General features: G+C 48.7%; 1 pseudogene; it reads right to left on the reverse strand.

Moving 5' to 3' along the window:
• Positions 1 to 1,629: 1,629 nt before the first annotated feature.
• LOC124029610 lies at positions 1,630 to 14,907 on the reverse strand (annotated as a pseudogene).
• Positions 14,908 to 19,088: the final 4,181 nt, after the last annotated feature.

A 19,088-nucleotide genomic window follows, 5' to 3' on the forward strand; every position in this document is an offset into this window, starting at 1 on the left:
TTACTGAACCCTGTAACACACGAGAGACCAGGATGTTACTGAACCCTGTAACACACAGAGAGACCAGGATGTTACTGAACCCTGTAACACACAGAGAGACCAGGATGTTACTGAACCCTGTAACACACAGAGAGACCAGGATGTTACTGAACCCTGTAACACACAGAGAGACCAGGATGTTACTGAACCCTGTAACACACAGAGAGACCAGGATGTTACTGAACCCTGTAACACACAGAGACCAGGATGTTACTGAACCCTGTAACACACAGAGACCAGGATATTACTCAACCCTGTAACACATAGAGAGACCAGGATGTTACTGAACCCTGTAACATAGAGAGACCAGGATGTTACTGAACCCTGTAACATACAGAGACCAGGATGTTACTGAACCCTGTAACATAGAGAGACCAGGATGTTACTGAACCCTGTAACATAGAGAGACCAGGATGTTACTGAACCCTGTAACACACAGAGACCAGGATGTTACTGAACCCTGTAACATAGAGAGAGACCAGGATGTTACTGAACGCTGTAACATACAGAGACCAGGATGTTACTGAACCCTGTAACATACAGAGACCAGGATGTTACTGAACCCTGTAACACACAGAGAGACCAGGATGTTACTGAACCCTGTAACACACAGAGAGACCAGGATGTTACTGAACCCTGTAACACACAGAGACCAGGATGTTACTGAACCCTGTAACACACAGAGAGGCCAGGATGTTACTGAACCCTGTAACACACAGAGACCAGGATGTTACTGAACCCTGTAACATACAGAGACCAGGATGTTACTGAACCCTGTAACACACAGAGACCAGGATGTTACTGAACCCTGTAACACACAGAGACCAGGATGTTACTGAACCCTGTAACATAGAGAGACCAGGATGTTACTGAACCCTGTAACATAGAGAGACCAGGATGTTACTGAACCCTGTAACATAGAGAGACCAGGATGTTACTGAACCCTGTAACACACAGAGACCAGGATGTTACTGAACCCTGTAACACACAGAGACCAGGATGTTACTGAACCCTGTAACATACAGAGACCAGGATGTTACTGAACCCTGTAACACAGAGACCAGGATGTTACTGAACCCTGTAACACACAGAGACCAGGATGTTACTGAACCCTGTAACACACAGAGACCAGGATGTTACTGAACCCTGTAACACACAGAGACCAGAATGTTACTGAACCCTGTAACATACAGAGAGACCAGGATGTTACTGAACCCTGTAACATACAGAGAGACCAGGATGTTACTGAACCCTGTAACACAGAGACCAGGATGTTACTGAACCCTGTAACACAGAGAGGCCAGGATGTTACTGAACCCTGTAACACAGAGAGACCAGGATGTTACTGAACCCTGTAACACACAGAGAGACCAGGATGTTACTGAACCCTGTAACACACAGAGAGACCAGGATGTTACTGAACCCTGTAACACACAGAGAGACCAGGATGTTACTGAACCCTGTAACACACAGAGAGACCAGGTGTGTGTGTGTGTGTGTGTGTGTGTGTGTGTGTGTGTGTGTGTGTGTGTGTGTGTGTGTGTGTGTGTGTGTGTGTGTGTGTGTGTGTGTGTGTGTGTGTGTGTGTACCTGGGGTCTTGTTGAGAGCGGAAGCCCCTGCCATCCTCTAGTTTGGTACCCAGGGTAGCAGTGAGATATCTCAGGTCAAATAACAGCTGTAGAGACCTGTTCTGAGTCATAGGGAACAGACAGTCCTGGAGAGAGAGAGAGAGAGGGGGGAAGGGGAGAGAGGGGGGAAGGGGAGAGAGGGGGGGATGTTCATCTCTTTAGGATGACAACTCATTTCATTGTCCAGGTGTGCTCTATGATTACAGTGTCAGCCCTGTGTGTTCCCTTGTCCTGCGCTGTGTGTGTGTGTGTGTTCCCTTGTCCTGCGCTGTGTGTGTGTGTGTTCCCTTGTCCTGCGCTGTGTGTGTGTGTGTGTTCCCTTGTCCTGCGCTGTGTGTGTGTGTGTGTGTGTGTGTGTTACCTTGTCCTGCGCTGTGTGTGTGTTACCTTGTCCTGCCCTGTGTGTGTGTTACCTTGTCCTGCCCTGTGTGTGTGTTACCTTGTCCTGCCCTGTGTGTGTGTTACCTTGTCCTGCCCTGTGTGTGTGTTACCTTGTCCTGTCCTGTGTGTGTGTTACCTTGTCCTGCCCTGTGTGTGTTACCTTGTCCTGCGCTGTGTGTGTTACCTTGTCCTGCCCTGTGTGTGTGTTACCTTGTCCTGCCCTGTGTGTGTGTTACCTTGTCCTGCCCTGTGTGTGTGTTACCTTGTCCTGCCCTGTGTGTGTGTTACCTTGTCCTGTCCTGTGTGTGTGTTACCTTGTCCTGCCCTGTGTGTCTGTTACCTTGTCCTGCCCTGTGTGTGTTACCTTGTCCTGCGCTGTGTGTGTGTTACCTTGTCCTGCGCTGTGTGTGTGTTACCTTGTCCTGCCCTGTGTGTGTGTTACCTTGTCCTGCCCTGTGTGTGTGTTACCTTGTCCTGCGCTGTGTGTGTGTTACCTTGTCCTGCGCTGTGTGTGTGTTACCTTGTCCTGCCCTGTGTGTGTGTTACCTTGTCCTGCCCTGTGTGTGTGTTACCTTGTCCTGTCCTGTGTGTGTGTTACCTTGTCCTGCGCTGTGTGTGTGTTACCTTGTCCTGCGCTGTGTGTGTGTTACCTTGTCCTGCGCTGTGTGTGTGTTACCTTGTCCTGCGCTGTGTGTGTGTGTGTTACCTTGTCCTGCGCTGTGTGTGTGTGTGTTACCTTGTCCTGCGCTGTGTGTGTGTGTGTTACCTTGTCCTGCGCTGTGTGTGTGTGTGTTACCTTGTCCTGCGCTGTGTGTGTGTGTGTTACCTTGTCCTGCGCTGTGTGTGTGTGTGTTACCTTGTCCTGCGCTGTGTGTGTGTGTGTTACCTTGTCCTGCGCTGTGTGTGTGTGTGTTACCTTGTCCTGCGCTGTGTGTGTGTGTTACCTTGTCCTGCGCTGTGTGTGTGTTACCTTGTCCTGCGCTGTGTGTATGAGGTTCTGGTACTGGTGCAGCACCAGGTCCATACAGCCTTGTAGTAATTCCTGTAGGGTGGGGCGGGGCACAGCATGACCCCCTACACCATTCACCTCCAGACACAGGTGGAACAGCAGAGACTGGACAAACCACGACGGCTATGGAGGGGGGAGGGGAGAGAGGAGGGAGGGGAGAGGTGGTGGGGGGGAGACAGAGACACAGAGAGAGATAATATTGCAGCATCTCAGTGTTAATTTTCTATTTGAAAATCCTTTCTCCTCTCTGTGAGACACTACTGGTCAGGTCCTGCTGAGCTGAGCGATGATGTCATAACATCACTCTTACCTGGACGGGAAGTCTGATCCTGGAGGTGACGCTGCTCCCTGACTCCGCCTCTTCCTGGATCTCTAGCTCCTCCCAGTTGGTGGCGTTTGCTAGGATAGCCCCGGCAGACTCTGCGTGCAGCGAGGTCGCAAACCGACCAGCGCCTGGGGGGAGAAGAGAGGAGACCAGGGGTAAAGGTAATAAAAGACATATCAAAGGAAGGATGGCTCGGCCTAAACTGACTGGGTTGTGATTCATTTCAAATGATTGTTGGAAGTTTGTCTGACATTCTTAGACAACGAAACTCTGTTTGTATCAAGCCTCCCAGAGAGCTGGTCCTAGGATCAGGTCCCCCTGTCCATGTAATCTAATAGGACCAGTATTCGGTATAGAGCTGGTCTAGGATCAATCCCCCTGTCCATGTAATCTAATAGGACCAGTATTCAGTCATAGAGCTGGTCTAGGATCAGGTCCCCCTGTCCATGCATTTCATTTGAATCCTAAAAGGCTAAACTGATCCTGAACCCCCTCTCCAACTCTGAGATGTTTAAACAGCCCCAGAAAATGTCTGACAAACTTTGATTTAGTGGTGAACTATCCCTCCAAGTAACCCCCTCACCTTAGAGAGGCGGGAGCTCCATATCCGATATGCTTCCATACTGACAACCAGAAGCTCCTCTTTCAGACACGCCCACTTGGCCTGGGCGGGGCTAACCTCTGTCGCCTTGGCAGCCGCCTTCCCCAACTTCCTGCTTTGGCGGGGTGTTCCCTTGGTAACAGGGTCAGCTGCAGCACAGCCCTGTTTACCCAGGATGCACTGCCTGAGGTTGGGGCAGAGCTTGCTGAGGGACTGACAGAGGCGGGCCATGAAGAGCACCGAGCTGAGACGGGCTGGGCCGGGGGAGGAGTCAACAGGTGAGGCCGCCTCCAGTTTAGAGCGCACGCAGGTGATGATGTCACGTACGCATGCCAGACAGCGTTCACGTAGGGTCTCCTCTACCGCCACGGCGTCTGTGAACCGGTCGAAGGATGAGACGGTACCGGAACCAGAACTGGACCCAGAACCGAGGCCTATAGTGAAGGAGACGGAGGGGACCTGGGGATCTGTGGATGAAGAGGAGGAGAAGGAAGAGGTAGAGGGGAGGAAGAGAGAGAGTGGAGGAGATGGTAAAGGGGAGGAGGAGATGGAGGAGATGGAGGAGGTGGTAGAAGGGGAGGAGGAGATGGAGGAAGTGGTAGAGGGGGAGGAAGTGGAGATGGAGGAGGTGGTAGAGGGGAGGAAGTGGAGATGGAGGAGGTGGTAGAGGGGGAGGAGGAGATGGTAGAGGGGAGGAGGAAGAGGAGATGGAGGAGGAGATGGAGATGGTAGAGGGGGAGGAGGAGATGGAGGAGGTGGTAGAGGGGGAGGTAGAGGTAGTAGTAGAGGTGGGAGGTGGAGGAGGGAGATAGAGGAGGTGGTAGAGGAGGAAGAGGAGGTTGTAGTAGAGGGGGAGGTGGAAGAGGAGATGGAGGAAGGTGGTAGAGAGGGAGGTGGAGGAGGTGGTATAGGGGAGGTGGAGGAGGAGATGGTAGAGGAGGAGGAGAAGGAGGTGAGGAGAGAAGGAGGAGGTCAGGGAGGGGGAGAAGGAATAGGAGGTAGAGAAGGAGGAGAGAGGAGATGGAGGTAGTAGAGAGGAGGAAATAGTAGAGGTGGAGGAGGTATAGGAGGAAGTAGAGGGGAAGGGAGGTTGAGGTGGAGATGGAGGAGGTAGAGGGAGGAAGTAGAGGGGGAGGAGGAGGTAGAGGTAGAGAAGATGGTATAGGGGGTGGAGGAGGAAGTAGAGGGGGAGGAGGTAGAGAAGATGGTATAGGGGGTGGAGGAGGAAGTAGAGGGGGAGGAGGAGGTAGAGGTAGAGAAGATGGTATAGGGGGGGGTGGAGGAGGAAGTAGATGGGGAGGAGGTAGAGTGGAGGAAGGAGACGGAGGAGAACCTCTGGTCAAAAGGAGTCCACTATAATGAGAAGAGAGTTTGAGATGCAGTCGATATTGATGACTTCATGTTAAGTATTTCACCTTAGTTCACATTACATTATCATTAGACCAGGTCTCCCTGGGACAATAACGTAATGGGACCTCCTGTAGAAATAAAGTCCAAGAATCCATCTGTCTCATCAGAGGACAGGTAATCCATCTGTCTCCCTACCTGTGTTATCAGAGGACAGGTAATCCATCTGTCTCCCTGCCTGTGTTAACACAGGACAGGTAATCCATCTGTCTCCCTACCTGTTTTACCAGAGGACAGGTAATCCATCTGTCTCCCTACCTGTTTTACCAGAGGACAGGTAATCCATCTGTCTCCCTACCTGTGTTATCAGAGGACAGGTAATCCATCTGTCTCCCTGCCTGTGTTAACACAGGACAGGTAATCCATCTGTCTCCCTACCTGTTTTACCAGAGGACAGGTAATCCATCTGTCTCCCTACCTGTTTTACCAGAGGACAGGTAATCCATCTGTCTCCCTACCTGTGTTATCAGAGGACAGGTAATCCATCTGTCTACCTACCTGTGTTATCAGAGGACAGGTAATCCATCTGTCTCCCTACCTGTGTTATCAGAGGACAGGTAATCCATCTGTCTCCCTACCTGTTTTACCAGAGGACAGGTAATCCATCTGTCTCCCTACCTGTGTTATCAGAGGACAGGTAATCCATCTGTCTCCCTACCTGTTTTACCAGAGGACAGGTAATCCATCTGTCTCCCTACCTGTTTTACCAGAGGACAGGTAATCCATCTGTCTCCCTACCTGTGTTATCAGAGGACAGGTAATCCATCTGTCTCCCTACCTGTGTTATCAGAGGACAGGTAATCCATCTGTCTCCCTACCTGTGATATCAGAGGGCAGGTAATCCATCTGTCTCCCTACCTGTGTTATCAGAGGACAGGTAATCCATCTGTCTCCCTACCTGTTTTACCAGAGGACAGGTAATCCATCTGTCTCCCTACCTGTGTTACCAGAGGACAGGTAATCCATCTGTCTCCCTACCTGTGTTACCAGAGGACAGGTAATCCATCTGCATCACCCTACCTGTGTTACCAGAGGACAGGTAATCCATCTGCATCACCCTACCTGTGTTACCAGAGGACAGGTAATCCATCTGTCTCCCTACCTGTGTTATCAGAGGACAGGTAATCCATCTGTCTACCTACCTGTGTTATCAGAGGACAGGTAATCCATCTGTCTCCCTACCTGTGTTATCAGAGGACAGGTAATCCATCTGTCTCCCTACCTGTGTTATCAGAGGACAGGTAATCCATCTGTCTCCCTACCTGTGTTATCAGAGGACAGGTAATCCATCTGTCTCCCTACCTGTTTTACCAGAGGACAGGTAATCCATCTGTCTCCCTACCTGTTTTACCAGAGGACAGGTAATCCATCTGTCTCCCTACCTGTTTTACCAGAGGACAGGTAATCCATCTGTCTCCCTACCTGTTTTACCAGAGGACAGGTAATCCATCTGTCTCCCTACCTGTGTTATCAGAGGACAGGTAATCCATCTGTCTCCCTACCTGTGTTATCAGAGGACAGGTAATCCATCTGTCTCCCTACCTGTGATATCAGAGGGCAGGTAATCCATCTGTCTCCCTACCTGTGTTATCAGAGGACAGGTAATCCATCTGTCTCCCTACCTGTTTTACCAGAGGACAGGTAATCCATCTGTCTCCCTACCTGTGTTACCAGAGGACAGGTAATCCATCTGTCTCCCTACCTGTGTTACCAGAGGACAGGTAATCCATCTGCATCACCCTACCTGTGTTACCAGAGGACAGGTAATCCATCCGTCTCCCTACCTGTGTTACCAGAGGACAGGTAATCCATCCGTCTCCCTACCTGTGTTACCAGAGGACAGGTAATCCATCCGTCTCCCTACCTGTGTTACCAGAGGACAGGTAATCCATCCGTCTCCCTACCTGTGTTACCAGAGGACAGGTAATCCATCCGTCTCCCTACCTGTGTTACCAGAGGACAGGTAATCCATCTGTCTCCCTACCTGTGTTATCAAAGGACAGGTAATCCATCTGTCTCCCTACCTGTGTTATCAGAGGACAGGTAATCCATCTGTCTCCCTACCTGTGTTATCAGAGGACAGGTAATCCATCTGTCTACCTACCTGTGTTACCAGAGGACAGGTAATCCATCTGTCTCCCTACCTGTGTTATCAAAGGACAGGTAATCCATCTGTCTCCCTACCTGTGTTATCAGAGGACAGGTAATCCATCTGTCTCCCTACCTGTGTTACCAGAGGACAGGTAATCCATCTGTCTCCCTACCTGTGTTATCAGAGGACAGGTAATCCATCTGTCTCCCTACCTGTGTTATCAGAGGACAGGTAATCCATCTGTCTCCCTACCGGTGTTATCAGAGGACAGGTAATCCATCTGTCTCCCTACCTGTGTTATCAGAGGGCAGGTAGTGCTGCAGGTCATCCAGTCTGTCTCTGAGAGCAGCATCCAGCAGATGAATAGAAGATCTGACACAGTGTCAGGGCCTGAGTCTTCATGGCCAGGCCGCCCGGGTGCTGTGGCCTCGTTGGGATACACTGACCCAGGCCGTGTCGCTCAGTAGATCCCCCTGGCCTCGGGACCAGGAAGGAGGCCACGTCTGCCTCGTAGAGAGCACCTCGGCTGGGGAGGGAGGGCTGGAGCCCGGTGGACCGGGGCCTGGAGGGTGGGATGGCCCTCTAGATCTCGAAGGGCAGAGGAGAGGAGCTGTCTGCAGCTGGTGGAGATAGTCTCTGTACCCTCCTGGGTGATCGCCTGAGGGAGAGAATGGAAGAAGAGGGGAGATGGAGAACGGGAGAATTAAGGGAGCAGAAAGAGAGAGAGAGAGAGAGAGAGAGAGAGAGAGAGAGAGAGAGAGAGAGAGAGAGAGAGAGAGAGAGAGAGAGAGAGAGAGAGAGAGAGAGAGAGAGAGAGAGAGAGAGAGAGAGAGAGAGAGAGAGAGAGAGAGAGAGAGAGAGAGAGAGAGAGAGAGAGAGAGAGAGAGAGAGCAGACACAGTGAGCAGATTATAACTATTCTGGAGAGGAGAATTAGTTTACTAGATAGCTAGAAGACAGAAGTCAGCTGTAGCTACTAGCTAGTTAAATCGGCAGGTTAAACCTGTTGTCCTGTTTCTAAAAGGTTCCCCACTGTCTGAATGGGAACAGCTCAATGTAATGAGAGGAGCAGGGCGTATGGAATACACACGCCTAGAGAATAATATTAACAACAACAGCTAAACTGTCAGCGCTCCTTTCTATTTTATAACATGGACACAGATTAGTCCTAGATTGAAAAGCCTGGTCAACAGAGATTCTCCATAGAAGGTGCTACTTCCTCCAGGAGGAACTCTAATGTGGTATACCTCACACTTCCTTCCAAGCGTCCACAATCAAAGCCCGGAGGACGAGGCCTGGGTCTCGTTAATCTAAACCTAGATTAAGACTAGCTTTAATCTGTGTTCTGGAAACAGGACCTGAGTGTAGCTAGTTACCTGCAGGCGTTGGAGGAAGAGCTGCTGTAGGAAGTCCTCCCACAGCGCTAGGGGGCGCTCTAACAGCCGCTGGCAGATGAAGCTCCAGTGTTGACTGATGGAGTCGGTGGAGAGGAGGTCCCACACAGCATCTCTGATGGAGGCTAGGCCCTTCAGACTGTTCACATAGACCAGCAGACTGCTGACACCATTACAGATGTCCTCCTTACAGCTGGGAGAAACAATACAACATGATAACAACCCTAACCAGACTGCCGACTCTGTTACAGCTGGGAGAAACAGTACAACATGATAACAACCCTAACCAGACTGCTGACTCTGTTACAGCTGGGAGAAACAATACAACATGATAACAACCCTAACCAGACTGCTTTGATTTGAGTCCTCTTCATTCACAGCATTTCCTTCACTCGGTCAACAAAACATTTTTCAAAAGTTGCCCAGTTAGGGGCAGGGATGGGGACAACTTCTGGTCACGTGCGGGGCTCTAGTTCATAACGTCTGTCAGTCAAAACCCAGACAGAGCTGTGAAGCACAGAGCCTGAGCTCTGATGTCATGTATAGCATGTTACTGTAGAGCCACTGAGCTCTGATGTCATGTATAGCATGTTACTGTAGAGCCACTGAGCTCTGATGTCATGTATAGCATGTTACTGAACAGACACTGAGCTCTGATGTCATGTATAGCATGTTACTGTACAGACACTGAGCTCTGATGTCATGTTACTGAACAGACACTGAGCTCTGATGTCATGTATAGCATGTTACTGAACAGACACTGAGCTCTGATGTCATGTATAGCATGTTACTGTACAGACACTGAGCTCTGATGTCATGTATAGCGTGTTACTGTACAGCCACTGAGCTCTGATGTCATGTATAGCATGTTACTGAACAGACACTGAGCTCTGATGTCATGTATAGCATGTTACTGAACAGACACTGAGCTCTGATGTCATGTATAGCATGTTACTGAACAGACACTGAGCTCTGATGTCATGTATAGCATGTTACTGAACAGACACTGAGCTCTGATGTCATGTATAGCATGTTACTGTACAGACACTGAGCTCTGATGTCATGTATAGCGTGTTACTGTACAGCCACTGAGCTCTGATGTCATGTATAGCATGTTACTGTACAGCCACTGTGAGCTCTGATGTCATGTATAGCATGTTACTGTAGCCACACTGAGCTCTGATGTCATGTGGCATGCGTTACTGTACCAACACACTGAGCCTATTGATGTCATGTATAGCTGCAGCACACCGACACTGAGCTCCTGATGTCATGTATGGCATGTTACTGCACCACTGAGCTCTGGATGTCATGGCAGTGCACACACAAAAATGCAAATGGCCAACCCATTCTTGATGTCGTGTATGCTAGCATACAAACACTGTACCGACACTGGGAGCCTGATGCTTCCAAAGCGTATTAGCAGACAGCCACTGTGGTTACATTAATTAGAGCCTGGGACGCTTGTAAGTGTATAGCATACTGAACATAATAACTGAGCTCTGATGTCATGTGACAGCACACGCTTTTCAGCACAGAGCCACTGAGAGCCTTAGCTGCCATAGCAGCCATTTCGTACAGCCACTGAAGCCTGATGTCATGTATGTTGTTAATAGAGCCACTGAGCTCTGATGTCATGTATAGCAGTATGTTACTGTACAGACACTGAGCTCTGATGTCATGTATAGCATGTTACTGTACCGACACTGAGCTCTGATGTCATGTATAGCATGTTACTGTAGAGCCACTGAGCTCTGATGTCATGTATAGCATGTTACTGTACAGCCACTGAGCTCTGATGTCATGTATAGCGTGTTACTGTAGAGCCACTGAGCTCTGATGTCATGTATAGCGTGTTACTGTAGAGCCACTGAGCTCTGATGTCATGTATAGCATGTTACTGAACAGACACTGAGCTCTGATGTCATGTATAGCATGTTACTGTAGAGCCACTGAGCTCTGATGTCATGTATAGCATGTTACTGTAGAGCCACTGAGCTCTGATGTCATGTATAGCATGTTACTGTAGAGCCACTGAGCTCTGATGTCATGTATAGCATGTTACTGAACAGACACTGAGCTCTGATGTCATGTATAGCATGTTACTGTAGAGCCACTGAGCTCTGATGTCATGTATAGCATGTTACTGTAGAGCCACTGAGCTCTGATGTCATGTATAGCATGTTACTGTAGAGCCACTGAGCTCTGATGTCATGTATAGCATGTTACTGAACAGACACTGAGCTCTGATGTCATGTATAGCATGTTACTGTACAGCCACTGAGCTCTGATGTCATGTATAGCATGTTACTGTACCGACACTGAGCTCTGATGTCATGTTACTGAACAGACACTGAGCTCTGATGTCATGTATAGCATGTTACTGAACAGACACTGAGCTCTGATGTCATGTTACTGAACAGACACTGAGCTCTGATGTCATGTATAGCATGCTACCGTACAGACACTGAGCTCTGATGTCATGTTACTGTACAGACACTGAGCTCTGATGTCATGTTACTGTACAGACACTGAGCTCTGATGTCATGTTACTGTACAGACACTGAGCTCTGATGTCATGTATAGCATGTTACTGTACAGCCACTGAGCTCTGATGTCATGTATAGCGTGTTACTGTAGAGCCACTGAGCTCTGAAGATGTCATGTATAGCATGCTACTGTACAGACACTGAGCTCTGATGTCATGTATAGCATGTTACTGTACCGACACTGAGCTCTGATGTCATGTATATGTGCCACACACAGACACAGCTCTGATGTCATGTATGTCATGTTACTGTACAGACACTGAGCTCTGATGTCATGTATAGCATGTTACTGTAGAGAGCCACTGAGCTCTGATGTCATGTATAGCATGTTACTGAAGAGCCACTGAGCTCTGATGTCATGTATAGCATGTTACTGAAAGAGCCACTGAGCTCTGATGTCATGTATAGCATGTTACTGTACAGACACTGAGCTCTGATGTCATGTATAGCATGTTACTGTAGTCGACACTGAGCCTGATGTCATGTTACTGGAACAGACACTGAGCTCTGATGTCATGTATAGCATGTTACTGAACAGACACTGAGCTCTGATGTCATGTATAGCATGTTACTGGGTCATATACTGAGCTCTGATGTCATGTTACTGAAGAACAGACACTGAGCTCTGATGTCATGTATAGTGCATGCTACCGTACAGACACTGAGCTCTGATGTCATGTTACTGTACAGACACTGAGCTCTGATGTCATGTTACTGTACAGACACTGAGCTCTGATGTCATGTGCCATTGTACAGACACTGAGCCTGATGTCATGTATAGCATGCTACCGTACAGACACTGAGCTCTGATGTCATAGCATTGACAGACACTGAGCTCTGATGTCATATTTACTGTACAGACACTGAGCTCTGATGTCATGTTACATGTATAGCATGTTATCAGGCAGACACTGAGCTCTGATGTCATGTTACTGTACAGACACTGAGCTCTGATGTCATGTATAGCATGTTACTGTACAGACACTGAGCTCTGATGTCATGTTACTGTACAGACACTGAGCTCTGATGTCATGTACTGTACAGCCATGAGCTTGATGTCTGTACAGACACTGAGCTCTGATGTCATGGCAGTATGTTACTGAACAGACACTGAGCTCTGATGTCATGTATAGCATGTTACTGAACAGACACTGAGCTCTGATGTCATGTCATGTTACTGTACAGACACTGAGCTCTGATGTCATGTATAGCATGTTACTGTACAGACACTGAGCTCTGATGTCATGTTACTGAACAGACACTGAGCTCTGATGTCATGTATAGCATGTTACTGAACAGCCACTGAGCTCTGATGTCATGTTACTGAACAGACACTGAGCTCTGATGTCATGTAGGCATGTTACTGTACAGACACTGAGCTCTGATGTCATGTATAGCATGTTACTGAACAGACACTGAGCTCTGATGTCATGTGTACACAGAGCTGATGTCATGTATAGCATGTTACTGTACAGACACTGAGCTCTGATGTCATGTTACTGAACAGACACTGAGCTCTGATGTCATGTCATGTATCGAGCTCTGATGTTACTGGAACAGACACTGAGCTCTGATGTCAGCGTATAAGCATGTTACTGAACAGACACTGAGCTCCTGATGTCATGTGTACAGACACAGCATTGTTATTTAGTTGTACAGACACTGGAGCTCTGATGTCATGTTACTGAAACAGACACTGAGCTCTGATGTCATGTATAGCATACTACCGACACTGAGCTCTGATGTCATGTATAGCATGTTACTGGAACAGACACTGAGCTTGATGATGTCATGTTACTGTACAGACACTGAGCTGATGTCTGACGTACAGACACTGAGCTCCTCTGATGTCATGTATAGCATACACAAACAGACACTGAGCTCTGATGTCATGTATAGCATGTGACACTGAGCTCTGATGTCATGTATAGCATGAACAGACACTGAGCTCTGATGGCATGTTACTGAATACACTGAGCCTCTGATGTCATGTATAGCATGTTACTGAACAGCCACTGAGCCTGATGTCAAAGGTGTATATGCTTGTTACTGAACAGACACTGTAGAGCCTTGTAGCGTTACCGTGTGACACTGAGCTCTGGATGTCATGTATAGCATGTTACATTGAACAGACACTGAGCTCTGATGTCATGCAGATATAAGCATGTTACTGTACAGACACTGCAGAGCCTGATGTCATGTATAGCATGTTACTGAACAGACACTGAGCTTGGGATGCTATAGGCGCATGTTACTGTGCCACAGACACTGAGCTCCTGATGTCAGGCAGAAGTACAGACACTGAGTTTCTGATGTCATGTATAGCATGTTACTGCATGGCCGACAACAACACTGAGCTCTGGCCACTGAAATGAAGCAGACACTGAGCTCTGATGTCATGTATAGCATGTTACTGTAACAGACACCGAGCTCTGATGTCATGTATAGCATGTTACTGAACAGACACTGAGCTTCTGATGTCATGTATAGCATGTTACCAAAAGGCATACACTGAGAGGCTGGTGACACTGAGCTCTGATGTCATGTATAGCATGTTACTGAACAGATGACTAGGAGCCTGATGTCATGTATAGCATGTTACTGAACAGACACTCGAGCTCTGATGTCATGTATAGCATGTTACTGTACAGCCACTGAGCTCTGATGTCATGTATATATGTTACTGAGCCACTGAGCTCTGATGTCATGTATAGCATGTTACTGAACAGACAATGAGCCTGATGTCATGTGTATAGCATGTTACTGGGAACAGACACTGAGCTCTGATGTCATGTATAGCGTGTTACTGAACAGACACTGAGCTCTGATGCCATGTATAGCATGTTAGACAGACACTGAGCTCTCATGGCATGCATAGCATGTTACTGTACAGACACTGAGCTCTGATGTCATGTATAGCATGTTACTGAACAGCCACCAATTTAGGTGTTTTTCAGTGTTCAAATCTGCCAACCCCCCCCCCAGTCAGCATGTGAGAGTTCCAGTTTGGTTGATTTGGTTCCCAGAGTAGATATAGTTCCTGAAGAAGCTGGTTATATTCTGGTCCCAGATCAGACTCTCCTTACTAATCTTATTCTAGTTCTACAGCCGACTATGATCGATATTGAATATCAGTTGTTGAAATTAAAGGGCATAGATTGGCTGAAATATGGCAGCTATTTATATATGCAAAAGTAAAGGGTATTGATTGGCTGAAATATAGCAGCTGTTTCTACATGCAAATGAAGGGTATTGATTGGATGAGGTCTTACGTGTTGATCCACTGCTGTAGGGTGTCTCTGAGCTGCTCTCTCTGGATTGGCTGAGCCAGGGTTCTGAGCGCGGGCTGGAACTCAGCGATGGAAGAGGGGAGGTACTTGAACCAGCTTCCTGTACTCACCTCCTCCTGAAGGACACGCCTCCCTTTACCTGGACAACAGGTGAGACCGGAAGGACAGATGACCACAGAGATGTCTACAGTTCTATAATTCAACAATAAGGCCCACAGGGGTGTGGTGTATTGGCCAAATACCACAAACCCCCAAGGTGCCTTAATGCTGTTATAAACTGGTTACCAACAAACATCTAACAGTAAACAAGTATTTTTGTGTCTTTACAACATTTACATTTACATTTAAGTCATTTAGCAGACGCTCTTATCCAGAGCGACTTACAAATTGGTGCATTCACCTTATGAGATCCAGTGGAACAACCACTTTACAATAGTGCATCTAAATATTTTAAGGGGGGGTGAGAAGGATTACTTTATCCTATCCTAGGTATTCCTTAAAGAGGTGGGGTTTCAGGTGTCTCCGGAAGGTGGTGATTGACTCCGCTGTCCTGGCGTCGTGAGGGAGTTTGTTCCACCATTGGGGAGCCAGAGCAGCGAACAGTTTTGACTGAGCTGAGCGGGAACTGTACTTCCTCAGTGGTAGGGAGGCGAGCAGGCCAGAGGTGGATGAACGCAGTGCCCTTATTTGGGTGTAGGGCCTGATCAGAGCCTGGAGGTACTGAGGTGCCGTTCCCCTCACAGCTCCGTAGGCAAGCACCATGGTCTTGTAGCGGATGCGAGCTTCAACTGGAAGCCAGTGGAGAGAGCGGAGGAGCGGGGTGACGTGAGAGAACTTGGGAAGGTTGAACACTAGACGGGCTGCGGCGTTCTGGATGAGTTGTAGGGGTTTAATGGCACAGGCAGGGAGCCCAGCCAACAGCGAGTTGCAGTAATCCAGACGGGAGATGACAAGTGCCTGGATTAGGACCTGCGCCGCTTCCTGTGTGAGGCAGGGTCGTACTCTGCGGATGTTGTAGAGCATGAACCTACAGGAACGGGCCACCGCCTTGATGTTAGTTGAGAACGACAGTTTGTTGTCCAGGATCACGCCAAGGTTCTTAGCGCTCTGGGAGGAGGACACAATGGAGTTGTCAACCGTGATGGCGAGATCATGGAACGGGCAGTCCTTCCCGGGAGGAAGAGCAGCTCCGTCTTGCCCGGTTCAGCTTGAGGTGGTGATCCGTCATCCACACTGATATGTCTGCCAGACATGCAGAGATGCGATTCGCCACCTGGTCATCAGAAGGGGGAAAGGAGAAGATTAATTGTGTGTCGTCTGCATAGCAATGATAGGAGAGACCATGTGAGGTTATGACAGAGCCAAGTGACTTGGTGTATAGCGAGAATAGGAGAGGGCCTAGAACAGAGCCCTGGGGGACACCAGTGGTGAGAGCGCGTGGTGAGGAGACAGACTCCCACGCCACCTGGTAGGAGCGACCTGTCAGGTGAGGACCTTAATCCAGCGTGGCCGCGCCGGAGATGCCCAACTCGGAGAGGGTGGAGAGGGAGGATCTGATGGTTCACAGTATCGAAGGCAGCCGATAGGTCTAGGAAGGATGAGAGCAGAGAGAGTTAGCTTTAGCGGTGCGGAGCGCTCCGTGATACAGAGAAGAGCAGTCTCAGTTGAATGACTAGTCTTGAAACCTGACTGATTTGGATCAAGAAGGTCATTCCCTAGAGAGGAGATAGCGGGGGGAGCTGACCAAGGACGGCACGTTCAAGAGTTTTGGAGAGAAAAGAAAGAAGGGATACTGGTCTGTAGCTGCTGGACATCGGAGGGATCGAGGGGCAGGTTTTTCAGAAGGTGCAACTCTCGCTCTCTTGAAGCACGGAAGGGACGGTAGCCAGCGGTCAGGGATAAGTTGATGAGCGAGGTGAGGTAAGGGAGAAGGTCTCCGGAATGGTCTGGAGAAGAGAGGAGGGGATAGGGTCGAGCGGGCAGGTTGTTAGCGGCCGGGCCGTCACAAGACGAGATTTCATCTGGAGAGAGGGGAGAAAGAGGTCAGAGCACAGGGTAAAAGGGTAGTGTGAGCAGAACCAGCGGGTGTTGTTTGACTTAGCAAACGAGGATCGGATGTCGTCGATCTTCTTTTTCAAAATGGTTGATTTAAGTCATCTGCAGAGGGGGAGGGGGGAGGGGGAGGAGGATTCAGGAGGGAGGAGGAATGTGGCAAAGAGCTTCCTAGGGTTAGAGGCAGATGCTTGGAATTTAGAGTGGTAGAAAGTGGCTTTAGCAGCAGAGACAGAGGAGGAAATGTAGAGAGGAGGGAGTGAAAAGGATGCCAGGTCCGCAGGAGGCGAGGTTTCCTCCATTTCCGCTCGGCCTTCCGGAGCCCTGTTCTGTGAGCTCGCATTAGTCGTCAAACCACGGAAGCTGGGAAGGAGAATGAAACTGACCTGGAAGATAAGGGACCATAGAAGTCAAGGATGCCAGAAAGGGAGAAAGGAGGTTACAGAGGAAAGGCAGAATCAGAGATAGTTGAAGGATTTGAGCAGAGGGAAAGAGATAGTGGATCAGAAGGAAGAAATGTGGGGAGAAAGGCGAAAAGAGTTGAGGCTGTGAATCTATCCAGTAAGGGGCAATTAATAGGAAGTGTTCAGGATGGAGCGAGAGAGAAAAAGGATGCACAGAAAAGATGGTCGGAGACTTGGAGGGGAGTTGCAATGAGGTTAGTGGAAGAACAGCATCTAGTAAAGATGAGGTCGAGCGTATTGCCTGCCTTGTGAGTAGGGGGGAAGGTGAGAGGGTGAGGTCAAAAGAGGAGAGGAGTGGAAAGAAGGAGGCAGAGAGGAATGAGTCAAAGGTAGACGTGGGGAGGTTAAAGTCGCCCAGAACTGTGAGAGGTGAGCCGTCCTCAGGAAAGGAGCTTATCAAGGCATCAAGCTCATTGATGAACTCTCCGAGGGGACCTGGAGGGCGATAAATGATAAGGATGTTAAGCTTGAAAGGGCTGGTAACTGTGACAGCATGAAATTCAAAGGAGGCGATAGACAGATGGGTAAGGGGAGAAAGAGAGAATGACCACATGGGAGAGATAAGGATCCCTATGCCACCACCCCGCTGACCAGAAGCTCTCGGGGTGTGCGAGAACACGTGGGCGGACGAAGAGAGAGCAGTAGGAGTAGCAGTGTTATCTGTGGTGATCCATGTTTCTGTCAGTGCCAAGAAGTCGAGGGACTGGAGGGAGGCATAGGCTGAGATGAACTCTGCCTTGTTGGCTGCAGATCGGCAGTTCCAGAGGCTACCGGAGACCTGGAACTCCACGTGGGTCGTGCGCGCTGGGACCACCAGATTAGGGTGGCAGCGGCCACGCGGTGTGGAGCGTTTGTATGGTCTGTGCAGAGAGGAGAGAACAGGGATAGACAGACACATAGTTGACAGGCTACAGAAGAGGCTACGCTAATGCAAGGAGATTGGAATGACAAGTGGACTACACGTCTCGAATGTTCAGAAAGTTAAGCTTACGTAGCAAGAATCTTATTGACTAAAATTATTAAAAATGATACAGTACTGCTGAAGTAGGCTAGCTGGCAGTGGCTGCGTTGTTGACTTTGTAGGCTAGCTGACAGTGGCTGCGTTGTTGACACTACACTAATCAAGTCGTTCCGTTGAGTGTAGTAGTTTCTACAGTGCTGCTATTCGGGGCTAGCTGGCTAGCTAGCAGTGTTGATTACGTTACGTTGCGTTAAAAGAACGACAATAGCTGGCTAGCTAACCTAGAAAATCGCTCTAGACTACACAATTATCTTTGATACACAGACGGCTATGTAGCTAGCTACGATCAAACAAATCAAACCGTTGTGCTGTAATGAAATGAAATGAAAAATGTGATACTACCTGTGGAGCGAAGCGGAATGCGACCGGGTTGTTGAGTGCGGAAGTTCTATTCAGTAGACGTTGGCTAGCTGTTGGCTAGCTAGCAGTGTCTCCTACGTTAAGGACGACAAATAGCTGGCTAGCTAACCTCGGTAAATTAAGATAATCACTCTAAGACTACACGCTCTAAACTACACAATTATCTTGGATACGAAGACAGCAAAGACAACTATGTAGCTAGCTAACACTACACTAATCAAGTTGTTCAGTTGAGTGTAATAGTTTCTACAGTGCTGCTATTCGGTAGACGGTGGACGTTTGCTAGCTGGCTAGCTGCTGGGCAGATAGCAGTGTAGACTACGTTAGGACGACGAAATACGAAGTTGCAATAGAAGTGCTGACTGTTTCACTTTGTTGTCCTCTTTCTTTTCCTTTTTCTTCTGTCCTTCTTTTGTCCTTATTTTGTCTTCCTTTCTTCTGTTAACTAGATATTTTTTGTTGTTATTCTTTTCTTT

This window comes from Oncorhynchus gorbuscha, unplaced genomic scaffold (genome assembly GCF_021184085.1).
Source record: "Oncorhynchus gorbuscha isolate QuinsamMale2020 ecotype Even-year unplaced genomic scaffold, OgorEven_v1.0 Un_scaffold_6980, whole genome shotgun sequence".
Classification (NCBI taxonomy): Eukaryota; Metazoa; Chordata; class Actinopteri; order Salmoniformes; family Salmonidae; genus Oncorhynchus; species Oncorhynchus gorbuscha.